Source organism: Nicotiana tomentosiformis, chromosome 12, assembly GCF_000390325.3.
Source record: "Nicotiana tomentosiformis chromosome 12, ASM39032v3, whole genome shotgun sequence".
Lineage (NCBI taxonomy): Eukaryota > Viridiplantae > Streptophyta > Magnoliopsida > Solanales > Solanaceae > Nicotiana > Nicotiana tomentosiformis.
The window spans coordinates 46059273-46066885 of NC_090823.1; positions in this window are offsets into that span (position 1 = coordinate 46059273).

Consider the following 7613-nt stretch of genomic DNA (forward strand, 5'->3'; position numbering starts at 1 on the left):
CAGAATACGAATCCAAAGCTACCGAGGACAAGTGGTAGCTATATTCGGAAAACAGGTACATCTTTAATGGTAATCTCCATCACCCACTGTAGCTCAGCTCCACGATCTGCATGCAAGGTGCAGAAGTGTAGTAAGTATAACCGACTCCATGCACTCAGTAAGTATCCTGATTAACCTCGATGAAACAATGATGAGGTCTCGGTCAAGGATACTCACTGTATATATTTAACCTACACAGTCAATAACATATTCGTGTACACAACAACAGTAGCAAGGTCTAAACAAGAAAATATACGTACCACCAACGATGCACATAGAGAGATGTGCGCAAGTCTCTTAACAGTTCAACATGTAAAGAAGGTATGCTTCTGATATCAAATAACAAATCAACAATTGCATATAGAGAAGATATACCTAGATACTATTCTAGTTCAACAACTCAGCAAATATAGAAGATATGCGTCCAACATCATTAAATCATCAAGCTTGCATATAGAGAAGATATGCGTAAAGTATCAAATAATCATTCCATAGTTGCATATAGAGAGAATATGCATGAAATACCAGATAATCCTTCAGCAGTTGCATATAGAGAAGATATGCATTATTACTCAATTAATCCTTCAACAATTGCATATATAGAAGATATGCACGATTAAACCAGTCAAGTCACACGTGTTCACATATAGAGAAGACATTGTACCATGTCTCATCTAATTAATTAAGGTAACATATAGAGAAGATATGCATAAAGGCATGTATACATTCCAGAATTAGCATATAGAGAAGATATGTAGTAAAATCATGTATACATCCAACGAGTTTGCAAATAGAGAAGAGATGCAATGTCCAACCAAGAATCACTTTTCCATAACCACGACAACCAGAAAATTGTCAGTTTCTCACAACCTGCCTGTACACCATCAAGAGAGAAACATGAGAGGGTGACCCAGGGGGATGGATCCTTATCCATACACTGCACGGACACCTCACGTGCTAATAATAACAACCGCACAGATAACTTACGTGCCATAATAACTCATCCCGCACGGACCACTCACGTGCTGCCAATCCAGTCCATCACACAGAAGATATATACAAGAATACATGTATACGAATAATGATATCAAATCACATACTCATGGATTGAAGACGATAGCATGCTAGATGTATGCATGTGCGAGTGTACAACTACAGCTCAAATTAGGCGGATACGCCATACAACAACAAATATCATACTCAACTGGAAAATCAACACCTACACAGGGTCTTGTGCATGATTCACGGAGTTCACGTAGTCGTACAAACATATAAAATATGTGTCACGACCCAAAATCTCACTAGCCGTGATGGCACCTAACCCAACCCGTTAGGTAAGCCAATTTCCAACAATCCAATTCCAATGAAATTAATTAAAAGAAAATATCTAAAACCAATACATCTCCCCAAGAACTGGTAGTACAAATCATGAGCTTCTAAGAATAGAGTATACAAAGCGAAAATAAAATAAATACATAGTCTGTTTGAATAATACATAAACATAGCTTTTATAAATCTAAGACTATCCTGAACAAGAAGCAGCTACAATAGGAACGCAGGTACATCTTCAGATCCCGCAACCACCGAGCACAGCAACAACGACAACCAATATCTGCACGCAATGTGCAGAAGTGTAGTATCAGTACAACCGACCCCATGTACTGAGTAAGTAACAAACCTAGCCATAGGTTGAAAGTAGTGACGAGCTTCTACCAAGGTCGGATCCAAAACCACTAGTCCACAACAGTCCATAACAACATAAAGCAAATAATACCAGAAGAAACACAAAAATAAAATGCTCAGCCAAATCATGATTTCAAAAATAATAGTTCTTCCTTTCAAATACATCAGTGAAAACCCAAATCATTGGCCTAAGTTGCCAAAAATATGAATAATTTGAGAACAGTAATTTTTCCAAAAATAATTTCAATAATAAACAATATATTTCATTTTTCTTCCGGATAACCCGTGTAAAACAAATGCATCACTATGCCCATCTGTCAACATGCGTGAGAAATCAGGAATAATGTGATACCGTACAACATGAGGAAAAATACATCTCTATGCATATATGTCATATGTGCATGTCAATGCAATGTATCTTAGAGATTGTACTCATGTACTTACACTCTCAGAATACTCAATTTCACTGTCTCGCATTCTCTCTCACTATGTTTAGCACACTCAATCACTCAGCGCTATATAATACTTGCTGCGGCGTGCAGCCCGATCCCTGTTTATAGTCGACTGCGCTCACTGGGGGTGTGTACAGACTCATGAGGGGCTCCTACAACCCAAGCGCTATAAGTACGGACAACTCACGTGCTGCACGGACAACTCACGTGCCATAATATCAATCCCTGGATCCGCATGGTCAACTCACGTGCTATGCGGACAACTCACGTGCTATGGTATCAATACCTGGATCCGCACGGACAACTCACGTGCTACGTGGACAACTCACGCGCTATGGTATCAATACCTGGATTCGCACGGACAACTCACATGCTACGCGGACAACTCACGCGCTATGGTATCATACTTGGATCCGCACGGACAACTCACGTGCAATAGTATAATATAGATAAAGCCAACATGGCCTGCTGCGGCATGCAACCCGATCCCAAAAATATCCTCACAATCAGGCCCTCGGCCTCCCTCAGTCATCAATCTCTCTAGTCTCTCTCTCATGGGCTCACAATGTCATGAGAATAGTCCAAAAATAATGATATGATGTATCAATAAATAACAACAGAGACTGAGAGATGATATGCAATGAAATGAATATGATTGAATATAAATTTTTAATTTAAAATAAATATTTTACAACAATATAACCTCTGTGGGTCCCAATAATACTGGCACATAGTCTCAACATGATTTTTTTTTTTAATATGCCTTTCAGCTCAATTTCTTTAACTCATAAAATCGCATGAAAAATGTCAAGATCATTTAACTACAAAATTTCACAGAAACAATTATGTCATAATTTCTATAGTGCCCGTCACCTAGCATGTGCGTCACCTCCCAATAATTTACAGAATACATATATTCAGGGTTTATACCCTCAACTACAAGATTAGAAGAGTTACTTACCTCGAACAAGCCGAATCCAATGTCGAGCAAGCTAAACAATGCTCCATAAATCCCATTATGCATGTATCAACTCCCGAACGGCTCGAATCTAGTCACAATTAATTTGATTCAGCCCACAAAATTTATAGGAATTAATTCCATATCAAAATACTAATATTTCCACAAAATCCGAAATTACGCCCCAAAAATCACCCGTGGGACCCACATCTCGAAATTCGACGAAACTCACAAAATACGACAACCTATCCAATTACAAGTTCAACCATACTGATTTCACTCAAATCCGACTCCAAATCGGTATTCAAACTTGAAAAATTGACATTATAGAAATTTCCTTCTATTTCTCTTGAAGATTCAATAATCTTACACCAAAAATGAAGATTAATTCATGGAATATAATCACAAGGGAGTTAAGAATACTTACCCCAAGTTTTGTGAAAAATTTCCTCTCCAAAATAGCCCAACCCGAGCTCCAAAATACGAAAATGGGTGAAAATGTTGAACCCTAGAATTTAAGGTTCTGGCCCAGCGATTTCCGTACCTGCGGACAAGATTTGCGCACCTGCGCATCCGCTTGTGCGAGCAAAACGTTGCATTTGCGAACTCCACTCGCCTGTCCAGTTTTCGCTTCTGCGCGCTTCCGTCCGCATCTGCGCTCACACAGGTGCGGAATTTTCCCTCGCATCTGCGACCAATGCCTCACAGCCCTCTGCCCGCATCTGCGCTCCTTCTCGCGCATGTGCGATTCCGCACCTGCGAAGCTCCTTCCGCACCTGCGTGCCTCGCTTTAGCGCACTCCTGCTCGCATTTGCGAGCTCGCACTTGCGACCACTTTTCCGCAGGTACGATTACACCAGAAGGCTTCAGTTCCAGCAGTCTTCCAAATTCAAAAATCAATCCGTTAACCGTCCGAAACTTACCCGAGGCCCTCGGGTCCCCGTTCGAACATACCAACAAGTTCCATAACATAATACGGACCTACTCGAGGCCTCAAATCATACCTAACAACCTCAAAAATCCGAACTACACACGGATTCAAGCCTAATAAATTTCCAAATTTCTGAATTCTACAAACAACGTCGAAACCTATCAAATCTCGTCCGATTGACCTCAAATTTTGCACACAAGTCACAAATGACACTACGAACCTACTCCAACTTCTAGAATTCCATTCCGATCGCGATATCAAATTTTCCACTGCCGACCGAAATCGCTAAATTTTCAATTTTGCCATATCAAGCCTAATTCTACCACGGACCTCCAAATCACATTCCGGATGCACTCCTAAGTCCAAAATACCTAACGGAGCTAACAGAACCATCAAAATTCAAATCCGAGATCGGTTACACATAAGTCCGCATCCTGTCACTATTTTAACTTAAGCTTTAAACCTTGGAACTAAGTGTTCCAATTCCTTCAAAAACCTCACTGGACCCGAATCAATTACTCCGCAATTCACACAACAATTGTAAAGTACAATTTGAGAAGTAAATTGGAAAACGGGGTTGTAATGCTCAAAACGACCGGCCGGGTCGTTACGGCATGATAGCAAGAAGCACAACATCCAGATCAAGGCATAGTACAACATAAAGACTACTCCGGTCATGCATCATACATAACACTCATATATACGCTTGTCACCTCGCATATACATCGCTTCTCAAATATTTCAATTAGACAAACAAAGTCATATCCTAATGTTATTCCCTTAACAAGATTAGGCAAGATACTTATCTCAAACAAGGCTAATCAATACTCTAAAAACTGCCTTCCTACATGAATGAATCTCCAAACGGCTCGAATCTAGCAAAAAGCAACTCAATAACATCAAATAATGCCATAAGAATCAAATCAAACGATAAAGGTAGAATCTTTAATCAATTACTCATAGTCAACCAAAACGCCAACCCGGGCCCGCACTCTGAAACCTGATAAAACTCACAAATCCCAAGCACCCCTTCGAATACGAGTCCAAATATATAAGTTTCATAAAAAATTGACTCCAAATCAGGGATCAAATGTCCATTTTTCACTTTTAAAAGGTTTTGCCAAAACCCCTCAATTTTTCTCTCTTAGATTCACCAATCAAATGCAAAAATCGAAGATAGAATCATGAATAATAATTAAATTCGAGTCAAGAACACTTACCCATTCCAAGTGGATGAATATCGCCTAAACAATCGCCTCAATCAGAGCTCCCAACTCAAAATAATTAAATATGAATGAACCCTCGAAATATAACATGCTGCCAGGCAATGTCGCATCTGCGACTCAAAGATCCGCTTCTGCGGAACCACATATGCAGTCAAAACCTCTCTTCTATGAGCTACCTCATCTCAGTCCCAATCGCTTATGCGACAAAAGTTGCGCTTCTGTGCACAAGGACCCGCTTCTGCAGATGCGCAGATGCGCCCAAAACTCTGCATCTGCGGACTTCCCAACCTCCATCCTTCCTCGTAGGTGCGACCAAATCAAGCACTTCTACGACCTTGTACCTGCGCAAAAACCATCGCAGGTGCTCAACACCAATAACATACCTGCCAAAACACTCCTAAATAGTCTGAAGCTCATCCGAAACACACTCGAGGCCCCTGGGACCCCATCCAATCATCCGAACATGACCAAATACATTATCCAAACTTATCCAAAAGACCGAAACATCATAAAGAACATCAAAACCATGAATCGAAGGTCAAAATCATTCTCTTAACTTCCAAACCTTTAAACTTCGCCTAACGCGTCCGAATCACACTTAAACATTCCGGATTTCAACTAAACTTTGCACACAAGTTCCATTCAACCAAACGAACCTATACAAGGTCTCAAAACCACAATAGCAGTCCAATAATCCCAAAGTCAACTCCTGGTCAAACCTATGAACTCTCCAATTATTCAAATTGCTAACTTTCAACAAATAAAACTATAATCTCATAGGAACATCCAAATTCAAGTCCGAACATACGCCCAAGTCTAAATTCAGCATACAGACATATTGAAATCATCAAATCTCGATTCCAAAGCCGTTTAATCCGAAGTCAAATCTTGGTCAACTCTTTTAACTTAAAGCTTCTAAAGTGAGAATTACTCTATCAAATAAATTCCGAACCACTCGAAAATCAAAACCAACTCTGCTCGTAAGCCATAATACATCATACGAAGCTACTCGAAGTCTCAAATCATAGAATGAAATACCGAAGCTCAAAACGACCAATCATGTCATTATATTTTCCCTCACTTAAACATACATTCGTCATCGAACGTGACAAGAGTCGTTCCTAAGCCATCAAATCAGTGTATAATCTCACCATACACATATTCATGGGTGATCCTACATCACCTCAATCCATATATGTAACATCCCGTACCTTAACGCTAGGATTCATCAAAGTCATAACACATGAGTTGGAAGGTATTAAGGCTATACAAGAAGATATGGATGTAAGACTCCGTAAGTTTGACGAATTTCGGAACTTCTATATATTAGCTTGATATGTATTTTCTTTGAAGTAAACCATTTTCGCTAAAAATTGATAAATATGATTTTATATGGTTGTGATAAGTTTTAAGTTTTATACATGACATGTGGGAGTTTATAAATGAGATTTTATTTATTATAAGAGTAGATAGTATTTTATCATAAGAAACGTTATCCTTTTTCTGTTTTGAGAATTTATAGTACAAAAAAAAGAATTGTACTCTTGAGGTTAAAGTGGAATTTTTTTGAATTTGATAAAGTATGTATTTTTCCGTAAATATTTTTATGAAATATTAGTGTGTGTATTAATTTTATAAGATACCCACGATTTATTGATATTTTAATGGATATATTTAAGTCCAGCCATGTAGAGAAAAGAATTGAAAAATAAAAAAGGGAAACAATAGAAATTTTGACACCTAGAAAAGATTCTTGTTGATCCTTTTTTAGTTGACTATATTTTCCTTTATCCTTGTTGACATGTAGCAAACATATTTTGTTTATCTTTTGTTAGGTGACACATGGCTAATATTCTTAGTCATCCTTTGGTGACAATTCATGAATTATCACCAGCATATATGCACACGACAAACACATAGGGATGGGTCCCTTACACTTTATTTTCAATCCATATCATAAATTCATTTGGGGGAGTTGTAGATAGGGGAAAGTCAAGAACGAAAAGGTGAGGGGATTTAGGAATTTCACCACCGGTTAGGAGAAAGTAGAACTCAACCAACTTCCTTTGGCTAAGGGGAGTCTATTTTCACGAAAAAAAGAGAAAGGGGAGAAGCGCACTAAAAAAACCATCCTTGAGCGATCACATAGTGCAAGAATTGGTCATGGCTGTTAAAAAGAAGAAGATTTACCTTAAGTTGCTAAGCACGAACTCAAGGTATGTAAGGCTATCCCTTCTTTCCTTTTGGCATGATCCATTCGATACAAACGAAACGAGCAAACGCACAACTTTCATAAATATCTCTATTCATAGAAGCACTAGGAG